Genomic DNA, 14,443 nt, shown 5'->3' on the forward strand with positions numbered 1-14,443 from the left:
AAAAAGAAATCAGGTGCTCCAGATCCTACTGATTTCATTCATAATTATTGGTGGATGAGAACCTCAGCCTTGTATGTGTGGTAATTGCTTCCCCAAGGTTTTTCACTGTCTTTTGTACAGACAAGTCCAGCATAAGCTAAATGTTTAATTGATGTCTGATTTCAAGTAAAGGGAGATCTCCAGATGTCAAAGATTTACTTCTATAAGCATGCTTACTTGGTGTAAGATAGAGTATTTTGGGGCTGTTCAGCATGGAGAAAAGAAGGCAAGGCTCTAGGCAGATGTTATAATAGTTTTCCAGTATGTGAAGGGATCCTACAAGAAAGCCAAGAAGAGACTTTTTACAAGAGCTTGTAGTGATGAGAGGGAACCACTTTAAGCTTGAGGATGTTTTCCTTTGGAGAAAAAGGAAAGGGGTGGAATATGAGATATGCTGCATCTTATTGCCATCCTCCTGGGTTTAGGGTGGAGAGTGCACTGAGGAACGACAGAATCATAGAATGGTACGAGTCCAAGCACCCTGCTAAAGCAGGATCACCTAGGGCAGGAACACATCCAGACAGGTCTTGAAAGTCTCTGGAAAAGGAAACGCCACAATCTCTCTGGGCAGTCCAGTCCAGTGCTCTGTGACCCTTACAGTAAAGGGTTTGTTCTATCACAGGACACCATTGAAAACAGACTGTCACCTTCTTGACACCCACCCTTCAGATATTTATAAACATTAATAAGATCTCCTCTCAGTCTTCTCTTTTCCAGACTGAACTGCCCAGGTCTCTCAGCCTTTCCTCATGAGACAGATGTTCAAGTTCCTTAATCATCCTCACAGCCCTCCATTGGACTGTCTCTAGTATATCCCTGTGATCTTACCAGAGATTTAAACAGCATATTCCTCAATATTACTACTGGGTTCAGAGTCCTGTAATGCTTACTTTGCCATAACTTCTGGTGCTGTCACATACAATGCATCCATTAGCACTTCAGTTAAAAATCTCTACAACACGAAGTATTATTGATTTAATTCCAGTCTATTGGAAGCAGACAATTCACATCAGTAGCTCCCGTCTAGGCCTCCATTCAACAACCCCTGCTTCCTGCAGTCTAAAAAGTATTTTATAAGACAGACAACAAATCCCAGTATAGAATTCCTCCTTCCAGGAGGCAGGAGCTATACAATTGACTGAAGAGAGGTTACTTTTCAGTGTGGCTCCCAACGTTTAAATGTGACTCTAGATTCCATTGGGATCATATATCAGGATGGATACATTTAACATTTTTCCTGTTTGTTCAATTTCCTGTCATGGTAACCGTGGTGATAAGCTCTGCAGGAATTAACATAATCATTTAAAATATATTAAAGTCACCCAATATCCATTTTAATGTATTCTGAGATATTAGCACAGAATACTGTTAGTGTCAAGGTCCAGTGGGTTTCCATAAATACCATTAAACTAATTGATCCATCTACTAACAGCATCAGGAGACATTTGATACCACTTAAAGTGTAGTATTTCACTTTTCTGGACCAGTTCCAAACTACAGCATCACATATGGGCAAGTCCCATAGCTTTCTATTTATTTATACAAGAGGAGAATTAAATCATCGAACTGAAGCATTATCCACGGCTATTAGCAATGCACTTCTGCTGAAAAGATTTTAAGGATTTATTCAGCAGTACCCAGCAGCTCTATAGACTGCTTTTCCATTTTATATTCTTTGCTTTACTGTACAGTGTGGGATTTTTCATACTACTGTGCTATTTGCATTCACTTGAGTAGGTGATTGTGGTGAATTTTAAATAGGAAATTATTCAAGGAATGTGTCTATACCTTGCTGTGTTGGAAATCAAAAATGAAGAGCAGGGTTTGCAAACAAGAAAATAAGTAAGCTAGGTATATCATAAACAGGAGAAAAAAACCCCACACATCATTTAATCACAGGCAGTAAGACATCATTATGTTGGAGTTAAGGTTGCTAAGCAATTCAGCTGGTATAAAACCTACACAGCAAAAATGTTGCCGTTAATGAACTGTAAGTATGGTAATGTTCAAAGTAACATAGATTGAACTGATAACACTGTATTGCAGATACTCCCTTATCTGTACAAACCAGACAAGTAGCAGTGAAAGTATGTAAGCTCATTCCCATTTTTCATTCTATTAATTTTTAATTCTGTTGAACCTTTTACCACTGTGCAATAATACACTACAGAAAATATAGTCCAAAAGACAACACGTAATGGAAATTAAATATGAAGTGAGGGTTGAATTTAAGCCATATTTTCACTTAGTAAGCATGCTATGGAAAGCATCTTACCTGAAGATGTTTTGTGTGCAGCTCCTTACTTCATTCATAACAAACCTGTAGCTGTAGAATTGAAAGACCTTTTAGGAATTTTGGTTTTTCATCTAAATTCTACTTCTCATTCCAGGTTCATCAGTCACTTTGTCTTCAAGGCATGAAAAATCACTCTGGAAAATATTAGCAGAAAAATAAGACAAGTAGATTATAATAAATCCCCTCAAAACACTCTGTGGGCATATTGATTTTGTCCTGGTAATTTCAGATTGTTCTCTAGGTATTTACTAAATAAGCATTTGATGTGGAAAAGAGGCTGAACACACCAAAATGATGACTGGAGATGTTCATCATGCAGGTTTTATTTATAATAAGTGGGGATATCTGAATCACAGAACAGGAGTGGGAGAGAAAGAAGATTACACCAACTTCTTTTTTTAACCCAGGAGAGGCAAAAGCTGAAACCTTCCTCAATCCCATCAAACCAAAATCCTGCAATTTCAGGAACTACCTCCCTGGCTTCCTCCAGCAGTGCCTTCATCCTTGCACATCAAGTTTGTATAAAGCTGAGACTGGTGTCACCAGAGCCTGAATCTGATGCTGTGGTACTAAGCTCTTCAAAATTAGCAAGCTGCTAAGACAAGCATTACTAGTCCTGGACCAGAGCTGGGTGGGCTGGGGCTGGGCATAGCCTTTCTTCTACCATGTGCTCCTCATGCTTCTGTTCCTTACCTACACACTGTGTTCTAGGTTATTACTATCAGCCTTTGGGGGCAAATAAGGCATATTCAAAACAGCATTATCTCATGAAGGTTACGCCTTAAGCAAAAATGTCAGATGTCCAAACAATAGCACTTAGAACTTCAAAATTCAATTGCTTTTCTTGATAATATATGAAGATTTAGTGAATCAATATTCTGCTTCTTGGGAACTCTATTCTGCAGCTCAGACTATGCAGGGGGGGATGCAAGAGAAGCAAGAACAAATGCATTTAAAGTTGATTTAGAACTTCAGTTAAACAAAATTATTTCCCTTATACCTTTGCCCCACCATGGCTGCAACATTACTTACACTAACACTGTAGGACTACAATTACTTTTAACCTATGAACTACATAACCCTTCACATTATCTTTCTCTGGATCCTTGTTGTTTCAGTACTCATCCCAAGGGCTTTTACTCTAGAGCATTTTTCCTCAGCTGGTTTACTGTCCATAATGCATCACAGCAAGACAAAAAGAGAAAGACATTAAACATCCAGTGAAAGATTTATGCTGCCTTCAGTAAATGCTCTAGATCAACCCAACAACTGTGCATCAAACTGTGTTTTGATTAATGTGTTTCAGTGAGAATATATTTCATAAACAAAGCTTACAGAAAGAAAACATCTATTCTTTCTCTGAACCACCTTCTAGTGAATGGAGCATGGAGTTAGAGCATCTTGGCAGTGATCTTTTCTGTTGGTGAACAGCACATGACCACGAACAAGAGAACTATTACAGCAGTTTCTCATAACTAATTGTCCAAAGAGCATGGGCTGTCTTTGTATAACTGGAAACTGAATTCAAGTCTTCTGCATCCCAGGCTCAGTGAACCAATTAGACTTACCAACACAGGAACAGCTCTCTCTTTAATGGGTATCAACTGTCCGGCCTCTATAACCTTTCCTCTTTAACCATGCAACTTTGAATAACTTGTTTTGACTATTGTATCAGGCCATGTCTCAGGCAGTTTGAACTTTCAGATTTATTTGTCATGAATCTACCCTTCACTGGATGATGCTAATTTGAATATCCATCTTTCTCCTTCTTTTACTCCTGTGATCAAGAGGAAAGATTATCAATCTCAGGACAATACTCACTCAAATATAGGAATGTAGGTTAATTTGGACTAAGAACTTTCCAAACCTATGAGTGGAAATCATCTGCATTAATAGCTGTAGACTGTCCTCTGTGGACTTTTTTTTCCTTCTTCAGTAGCATTTTTGAACACTATTTATAAACAAGCTCATTGTTCCACCTTATTTAAGCATTATTTAATATAATGGTCTTCCTGTTTTGCTTTCTATGTTTAGAAATGGGAAGGAAGACCATGAAAAGGAGGAAGAAAGAGAACCATCACCTTGATAGCTTTGCAATAATAAATAGTTATTGCTGTCTCTAGACTACTTGGGTAAATGAGCCATCTAGCAATTACTACTTCTCTGGAGCTGATTGAACCTGGGATCCCTGTGTGGTTGCACCTCAAGGGCGCCTCTTTAACTTTCATGCAGAAGCAGTTATCTTTCTCTGCTTGGAACCTGCTCCTTCTCTTTCTCAGCAGGGTACTGACCTGAAACCTCCTTATAAATTATGGTGATCATTCTTGCATCACTCTGAATGGAATTCAGCACCTGTGTAACTCTTCCTTCAGGGGACAACAGAAAAACAGCTGATCACTGTCTCACTTTTACAGACCAAAATAGCAAGTCTGGGACAAAAGCACTAGGGAAAAAGCAGATAAATGACTATCAATGACCTGGTAATCAAGCCAAGATTTGTATCAACTTTGCCTGCTCCTGGACAGAGTAAGAATTTCTTTGCCAGAGCGGGGGCTCTCTCTCCACTCATTTTGCCTGTATTTTTCTTTCCTCTTAAAATGGAAGAAACAAGTATTCAAGGCTGAACTCAATACACCAAGTACCCTGGCAGGATGTCTGTTCACTATGCCCCACAGAGTTTGCATTTCAAAGGAGTGGGATAGCAGAGCTTTTTATCTCCCCTGTGACTACATCCCACTGCAGAGCAGTTGATGCAGACTGTCTTGGATGACAACAGGTGGAAAGAAGAAAAGTCATGAGTAGGCCCAGCAGCATCCACCTCCTTCCTTTGTCCCTACAAGTCGCATTTGCTCATGCTACTTACTGGGTGCCACTTTTTTCTTCTTCTTCCTCTTTTTTATTTTTTTTTTTGTTTCACTCACCTACATTTCATTTGATGCACCCCACAAAGAGACACCTTGGGGTAGCTGCTCCTTTTGGGTGCATCCTGCCGGAGCTCCAAATCTGGGTGTCTTTTCCCACTTTCTGTGATACTTCCTCATCACATACATTAGTGATCTGCATTAGCTTGTAACTTTAGTCTCTACAATAAAATGGTCTTGTTCAGCCAGAAATTAGGCTTGTATTAAGGTAATTCCCTTTTCCTCAGCTACTCCCACAGCATCTCATACAGCAAGGCTTTTGCTGGAACTTCTGCTTGGCAGCCTGCTCCAGTCTCCCGCAGAGAACCTGAAAAATACATTTTTTCTCCTGTAATTCCTTTGTGACATTTCCTGTAGTTTTACAGTAGACAAGATTCAAAGGAAACAAAATACCATGACCAACAAGCAGTTCTGTACTAGGTAAAAATTCCAGCTGTGCTTGTAAAAGAGAAGATAGGATAGCAGTTATAGCTTTGCAAGAACAGCATGCTGCGTTGCAGTCATATTTAGATACTGTCACTCTTAACTATGAAGCTTCCACTGCCTCAGTCACAAGTCTCACAAGTGTTTCAGCATGTTGGGTTTTTTTTCCTTTATACTTTACTAACATTTTAGAGTTCTGACTGTGGAAGACTTGCTCTAATTCTTCCTTATTTAACATCCCTGCACCTTCTTTTCAACTGTAGGTATTTTGGTTGTTTTCACCTTTGAACCTGTCTTCTTGTGCAGGATGGTACATAAATTATGCACTTATCTTTTCCCTTCAGCCATTTTAAAGGTGAAGAACTGTTTCTCCATTAAAAACAACACAAAAAACACACTATGTACATAAAATGAAAATCAATTAAACCAAAACAAAACCAAAGCAATTTCACTTATAACATTATACACATGGAACAGGTCTATTTCCTTGGGTACATGGAAGGAGCTTTGCTGTAGTATCTGCAGAAGCTGCTGTAGATTTTTACTTTTCCAATCTCATAATAATCAGTAATGTTTAGTTTAGATGAAACTAAATTGGAAGTGGACATCAACCATTAACAAGCATTTAGTTCACAGAATGAGTCTGATGTAAACCCCAATACTCCAAAACACACAGTGAGTACATTGAGCCTACAACACCACGGTTCTTTCTGCACATCCACGTCCAGTACTCTACACTGTTTGCTAACACAGACACAGCCTATAGAACTGAAAAGCCTACAGAGGAACAGATTGTATTTTAACACTTCTTGGGATAGAGGCTAGGTCCTGTATTTGTCATCATTGTGCTCAGAATAATAAGATCTAGATTATAGCCTCAATAATTTTTAATCTTGCAATAATTATAAAACCTAGATATATGACAGGAGGAGAATAAGCTGCAGCTCTGGAATCAAATAGTTCTAGGTCTCTAACTAGAAGTGGACTGAGGCTGCCAGGCAGAATGAAACTAGGACTAAGTTCTCTACTGCAATTGTAACTAAATCAGAAGGTGAGACTCTTCTCTTTCCATTCCTACTGTCAGATGAGAAGATGGAACAACTTCTGACTTACTGGGTCAGCATAGTCAGCAAGGCTTTGCAAAATAACAAAGATGCAAGTACTTTCTTATGCCTAAGGCTTGCTTTCTCAAAAAGACATAAATATAAATCATACACACATAAATATATATACATATATTGATTACACTTTCAGAGATACTATCATCAGCTGGGCAGAGCAAGGAATGTACTCTAAGTGATAAACTTAGAAACACTAATGCATGTTTTCACAAAGTAATGCATCTTCCATGTAATACCAATTCACCACAACAAGCATTTCAGATTCTTGATTTGTATGCTTCTAGTGGTGTTAAACTGACCTTGTTCTTTAGAGAGAAATCTTTTCAGCTGAAAAAAAAGGACAGACCTCAAATTTAGCCACTTTCCACCTCCCACACTAAACTATGGCTATTTTCTTGTCATGAATCTCTTTTGAGTAGGACTGCACACACAAGAATCATCTTTTGGAGGACCTACAGATGAAGAATGTTACTTGTCATTTTGGTGCACTTTACTACTTTTCAATCTATATAAAACAAAGTGAAAATGTACAATATGCACAAATATGTACAATAGGTACACTGTACAAATGTACAGTGGTGTCATGCGATAGGGCAAGGAACAAGGAGTACAAGCTGGAAGGCAGCAGCTTCCACCTCAACATGAGGAGAAACTTCTTTATGGTGAGGGTGATGGAGCACTGGACCAGACCACCCAGAGAGGTTGTAGAGTCTCCTTCTCTGGAGACTTTCAAAACCCACCTAGATACATTTCTCTAAGGCCTGCCCTAGGTGATCCTGCTTTGGCAAAGGGGTTGAACTAGATGATCAGTGGAGGTCCCTTCCAATCCCTAACATTCCCTATGATTAATATATCAAGCTTTTTTCAGCTTTTGGAATGGGTGGAAAGACTCTTACTGAAAAGAAAGCTTTCTAATATTTCATAAAGACAGCCAAAATAGGGCATACTAATGCTAGGACATTTGGGAAAAGGTATGTATTTTGAGGCTGATTTGATAAATTGCCATAATTAAGGACTTCACAATGGCTAGGCCTAATGCAGCTGCTCAGGTAAAGAACAGTAGTATGATTCTTGCCCTTTTTTCTTCTCAAGAAAATGCTGGTGACAGATGGAGCTGATTGCCACTACACCACAACCATGCAGAATCAACAAAGGTACAAAGCAGTAAAAAGCAAAGTTCAGAGCACACAGCCAGCACACACCTGTAAGAGGAGTTGTTTTCTTATACATGCAGGAATTTACTACTACTATGGCTTCCTCCCTCCCCTGATTACACTTAGAGCTGGAGAACAGAATGTAGCTCATAGAAATCATGTAATTTGTGACTCTGTTTGAAACCAGATAAAACAGAATTAGTGACAATACTGTCCAAATAAAACTCTTTAGGATATAGATTGAGATAACTAATAACATGTACTTTGTTTATACTTAAATTATGTTTGAATCAAACTTGGAGAAATGCTTCATGTTTGCCTACTATGTAACTCCAAAGACACAGAACCAAGCAACACTGAGGATTTCGGTTACATTGAGCTCACTGAGTTTATATTCCCCACCTTTAGGCATTAACACCAGGGCCAGGATTGCGGCTGCCTTGCACTGCCTTCTGGTCAGCTGAGGGGGAGAAGTGCTTCCAAGGCTCAGGGCAGTTTCAGGTGAGTATAAAATCTATCATACAACTTCTTTCTCTTTCTCATTCCTATAGAAAGTCTTAACAGAAGAACCTTAATCATGTGATTGATGTTAAATGGTTTGAATTTAGATTTGGGATTCCGCAAGTTCATACAAAGAAAGGTTTTGGGTCCACAATGCTTGTCTTGATCAAACTTTAAAACATGCAGGAGAATTTTACCATGTCATCCTCAAGGACAAATTTGTTCCTAAGTAACTAGTGGAAATAGAAATTCTAATTTGTTATCAAATAGAACAAATATTTACCAAACTAATACATAAGCCTCTACTAAATGTACCTTATTCTTTTTCCTCTGTTCCCTGTGCTGTACTACTATTTAAGTTTTCCAATGTCCAGATAACCCATAATCAACAGAAATATTTGAAGGAAGTCAGTATTAGCTAGAGACTGAAGGAATAAAGTAGGCAAAGAAAGACTTCTCATTAAATGGGTTCAAATGCAAAAGAACAGAGCACATCTCAAATGGGATGCTTCTGACTTGACTCTCACATACAGGGATAGTTCTGACTTCACTATCACAAGATATAGTTTTTGTGTCGACCAGATGTTTCTGGAACAAAACATCAGCTTCAAGAGTAGGTCTTCTGTCTTTACAAATTTCAGGATGGCAGCTGAAAAGATGTTATTTCTTATGTGTTTGATATAATATTGAAATATAATATCAGATCTGCACTTAATTATGAGAGGCAACCATGTAATCCACTTAATGATACAGAAGTAAATATAGCAGAAAGGGGTACTGTACTCTATAATGAATTTTGGCAGCTGCTTACATTTCAGAAAATGATATACTCTATTCAAGAAGCTGAAGAACTTAAAGAGCAAGCAAATACTCATTGTATGCCTGAAGTCTGAAGGGTTATTCACCACGGTACTAACAAGCTTCAGAGCCAATACCTCAAGATCTCATTAAACCACAGAATATATTTTGCATATTAAACCAGTAAGGTCTGGCTGATTGCTAAGATGTGCTACAGAAGTGTAACATTTCACCTAGTTTTACTGCTAGTTTTCTGTCCAGCTTTAACAAAGTGCTTTTGAACTGGAAAACTGCTAGAAGAAATTCTCTACTGCATATTTTCTTTCCAAAATTGATGAAATCCATTTAGATTGGGTTTGGTACTGTGAACTGTGGTTATTCTGTTACCAAAGGATCTATTCTTGCATCAGTTCACAAAATATTATGTACTACAAAGCCTTAAGCACATGAAAAAAATGCACAGGTAGCAGGTTTTCACATGCTTAGGTTCTACAACCATATTACTCATCTACATTATCATCATATGTGAATATTCTTTGAGTCACAAATTATCTACTCTGCACACAGTATCACAGTATCACTTAGGTTGGAAAGGACCTCGAGGATCATCGAGTCCAACCTATCAACACAGACCCCATGCCTAGACCATGGCACCAAGTGCCACGTCCAATCTCCCCTTGAACGCCTCCAGGGTCGATGACTCAACCACCTCCCTGGACAACCCATTCCAATGACGAATTACTCGCTCGGTGAAGAACTTCCTCCTCACCTCGAGTCTAAACCTCCCCTGGCGCAACTTGAGACTGTGTCCCCTTGTTCTGGTGCTGGTTGCCTGGAAGAAGAGGCCAACCCCTTCCTGGCTACAACCACCCTTCAGGTAGTTGTAGAGGGCAATGAGGTCACCCCTGAGCCTCCTCTTCTCCAGGCTAAACAATCCCAGCTCCCTCAGCCTCTCCTCATAGGGCTTGTGTTCAAGGCCTCTCACCAGCCTTGTTGCCCTTCTCTGGACACGTTCAAGTGTTTCGATGTCCTTCTTAAACTGAGGGGCCCAGAACTGGACACAGTACTCAAGGTGCAGCCTAACCAAAGCAGAGTACAGGGGCACTATGACCTCCCTGCTCCTGCTGGCCCCACTATTCCTAATGCAGGCCAGGATGCTATTGGCCCTCCTGGCCACCTGGGCACACTGTTGGCTCATATTCAGGTGGCTGTCAATCAGCACACCCAGGTCCCTCTCTGTTTGGGAGCTCTCCAGCCACTCCGACCCCAGCCTATAGCTCTGCAAGGGATTGCCGTAGCCAAAGTGCAGCACTCGGCACTTGGACTTGTTGAATACCATCCCATTGGACTCTGCCCATCTGTCCAGTCGGTCGAGGTCCCTCTGCAGAGCCTTCCTACCCTCTGACTAACATCTGCCCCTAACTTTGTGTCATCTGCAAACTTGCTGATGACTGACTCTACCCCTTCATCCAGATCATCTGCACAATCTGTACATCTACAATTAGTACAACTAAAAAATAAATAAATAAATAAATAGCTTTAGCTAAATATGTATGTTCCAAGAAAAAAAAAAACAAACCACACCACATCACATTTTTTCCTCAAAATGCTGAAGGAAATTAAGCATAAAAAAATTGAGGGAAACATGTATAAGATGTTCACTGTTTATATAGAGTGTACCTAGTTCAATTAAATATTACTTCAAGAATAAGTAGTTCTAGAAGCATTTATTTGATCCTTCATCCAAGTGTGTTAAAACCTGATGTGATCAGCATCCACTCTTGGGTAAATTTTGACTCTGAAGGGTCATCCATGATGTGTTCAACAGCTGGAAGCCTCAAGGCTTCAAGCTAGGTTCCCCTTTATAAAAATTGAAAATGATTAACTATTGTAAATAAGGACTCCAGTAGGATCTCTGTCATCCAAGCTCTCAGATCAGGATCTAATGCCATTCGGTTCTTTTACTGAATTCATTCAGGCTTCTTCAGTATTATGAATGATGCCTGAATGCAGTGGCACAAAGACATGTATCAAGCTCCTGAAGTAGTCAAGACCTCAGGCACAAAAACCTTTACCAATCAACATGAAAAACTCAAATATGTTTCCAGGCAAATAGGACTCTGCTGGAGCTTTCAAGAACTAATGGACAGTATTGTATGAAGCTGTCAACATGAACCAAACAGATATCCTTCAGGACTTCCTTGCTGGTTTCCTTCAATCGATGCCTAATAATTACTTCTACTGCTGGACTTAACTTTTCCTTCAAAACAGTAAAACAGTTATTTGAAACCCAGAAACACACCTTCTCACCTGACCATTAAAACCAGTCTGCTTTGCTGTTGATGCCTTCTCAAGCCATTTAATCCCTATATGTGTCCTTATCTTTGTCTAACAATTTGTGTGACATCTTTTCTCATTTTTATTCATTCGCATACTAGCAAAGCAAGCAATTCATGGAGGGAGAAAAGAAAATAGCCTTTCAGACCAAAGGGATGGAAAAAAGCATAACAAAAGCAGGCAAGAAGAGGTAGTCTTGCCAGTTCTCGCAGTTGCCATGGCATTTTAGACTTCTTGTCTAAAATAGCTGCAGACTTTCTCTCAGGCAAGTAAAGCAGCCACAGGAGTCACTCTTCATCCTCTCCGGGAGAGGAAATTTATTTTCCTCTCACTTCTTGTGCATTAAAAGCCTACCTTGTTCATGGTACTGTGAAATACCAAGCTCACTCTGAATTTCACATACAGCCTACACCACTTGCCACGCTGACTCTTCTTTTTCAGTCTCTCACCTTCACTACTGAAACTCTTCCAACATACTTCTCTCCATAACTTTTTCTGTGTTTTGTATTAGTGAAGCAATTCCTGTCGCTGTGCTAGTTCTAAATCTTCTGAATCTACAGCATAAAGTATAATTTTCCCTTTCCCTCACTCAAATTTGTCTTATCCGAGTGCCCAGGAAGACAGACAAAGCCCAAACCTGATCTTCATAATACTTCGACAATTGCACCTATCAATCTGTATAATGTCCAAGAGGAAAGGAAAAGGAATAACTCCTCCTCCTCCAACTTAATCTCATTGAATAAGCTGATAAAAGACAAATTTCCTTTTCCTGGAGCCTGAAGGGGAGTTCTTTTTGGTGCACTTTGTCTCTTTCACTTAAGTGACATCACCTACATTCCTGAAAGGCACTTATGCTTTTGAGTGATCTAAATCTCTGCTGGCTGGACTCCCAACTCCCATTTTTAGCAGCAGAATTGAAGGTGTGCCTTATCACCTCCAGGAATCTAACAACAACAACAAAAAAGGTTTCAATTTTGTACAATATCTTTCCCTTCTCTCAAACTTCTCTTCCATCATAGGAACACTCAAACTTATTTCTTTTAGCTATTGCTAAATCCTATCTGCTTTGCTTTCACATTGTTCTCTAAATCTGTTTTCCTCTCTCTCTGATCTTGAAATCATAGATACTTTTGACATTACCCCTTTTCCTGCTTGTCATCCATGGTTTATTTGGAACACAGCTGCTATCCAGTCCTCCAACCTTGGCACCTGATTTTTGGCATCCTTTTATTTTTCACATCACATTCAGCTTTTTATTGTCAGCTTCAGAACTCTTTAACTCTTACCTAATCTAACATCTCATGCTTCAGTTTAGCCTCTGGTGCCATCTGAGCTCTCCACCCTGAATGCCCTGTTTCTGAGTCCTTGTCATTGTGTTCTCTACCAGTACTTTGATATCTTTATCCAATAATATTTTTCTGTCTGGAATAATCTCTACATATTCTAGATAAAGACTTTATTATTCCTTCATCTCTCTCCTGTTGATTATAAATCATAGGATTCTTATCATCTTATTGTATACATGAGTTGTAATTCTTTGTGTATCTTCATTTTAACACCAGATGAGAGAAAATTTTGATAAGTTCTGCAGGAAAATACTTTTTAAACTTTTTTTCCCCCTCTGAAATACTTTCTAGATTTGAAATCAGGAATTATCACTCCAACATTTGCAGAACACATTATATTATAGCTAGTCAGCAGCACTCAATCCACATTTGGTTTGGTATCAATGAATCACAGAATGTCAGGGGCTGGAAGGGACCTTGAGAGATCATCTAGTCCAAACCCCCTGCCAGACCAGGATCACCTATACCAGGTCACACAGGAACTCATCCAGGTGGGTCTTGAATATCTCCAGAGAAGGAGACTCCACAATCCCCCTGGGCAGCCTCTTCCAGTGTTCTGTCACCCTCACAGTCAAATAATTCTTCCTCTTGTTTCCATGGAACTTCCTATGCCTCAACTTCCACCCATTGGTACTTGTGCTGTCATTGGGCATTGCCAAGAAGAGCCTGGCTGCATCTTCTTGGCACTCACCCTTTATATGTTTATAAATATGAATGAGATCACTCCTTAGTCTCCTCGAAGCTATAGAGCCCCAGCTCACTCAGTTTCTCCTCATAAGGAAGATATTCCACTCCCTTAACCATTTTTGTGGCTCTGCACTGGACTCTCTCAAGTAGTTCCCTGGCTTTCTTGAACTGAAGGGCCCAGGACTGGACACAATATTCCAGATGTGGCCTCACCAGGGCAGAGTAGAGAGGCAGAAGAACCTCTCTCAACTTACTAACCACACCCCTTCTAATACACCCCAGAATGGCATTGGCCTTGGTGACAAGAGCACATTGGTGGCTCATCATCAACCTTCCATCCACTAGGACCCCCATGTCCTTTTCCCCTTCACTGCTCTCCAGCAGGTCAGTCCCAAACCTATACTGGTACTTGGGGTTCTTTCCTAGGTGCAAGACTTTACACTTGCCCTTGTTAAACTTCATTCCATTTCTCCCTGCCCAGCTCTCCAGCCGAAGTACTGCTGAATGGCAGCACAACCCTCTGGTGTGTCAGCCACACCTCCCAGTTTGGTGTCATCAGCAAACCTGCTCACGGTGCTCTCCCTTCCCTCATCCAGGTTGTTGATGAATACATTTAACAGTACCCATCCCAGTACTGACCCCTGAGGGACTCCACTAGTTACAGGCCTCCAACTAGACTCTGTCCCATTGACCACAACACTTTTGACTTCTCTCCTTCAACCATTTCTCAATCCACCTCACTACCTGATCATCCAGACCACATTTCCTCACCTTAGCTGCAAGGATGCTGTGGGAAACAGTGTCAAATGCCTTACTGAAA

The 14,443-nt window shown here is 40.0% G+C and overlaps 2 long non-coding RNA genes across 3 annotated transcripts in view; one reads left to right on the forward strand and one right to left on the reverse strand.

Moving 5' to 3' along the window:
* The window catches only part of LOC137448542 (uncharacterized), a 32,838-nt gene extending 24,408 nt beyond the window's left edge, over positions 1–8,430 (forward strand). For both annotated transcript variants that reach the window (XR_010989129.1, XR_010989128.1), the window contains exon 3: positions 8,363–8,430. This is a non-coding gene — a long non-coding RNA (uncharacterized lncRNA). The remainder of the gene's footprint in view (positions 1–8,362) is intronic.
* LOC137448541 (uncharacterized) overlaps positions 1–14,443 on the reverse strand; it is a 38,441-nt gene that overhangs the window by 21,425 nt on the left and 2,573 nt on the right. Inside the window, exon 2 of the long non-coding RNA XR_010989127.1 lies at positions 2,315–2,469. This is a non-coding gene — a long non-coding RNA (uncharacterized lncRNA). The remainder of the gene's footprint in view (positions 1–2,314; positions 2,470–14,443) is intronic.

The sequence above is a fragment of the Melanerpes formicivorus genome, unplaced genomic scaffold, assembly GCF_026170545.1.
Source record: "Melanerpes formicivorus ecotype bairdi unplaced genomic scaffold, bMelFor1.0.p_v2 SCAF_25, whole genome shotgun sequence".
Taxonomy (NCBI): Eukaryota; Metazoa; Chordata; class Aves; order Piciformes; family Picidae; genus Melanerpes; species Melanerpes formicivorus.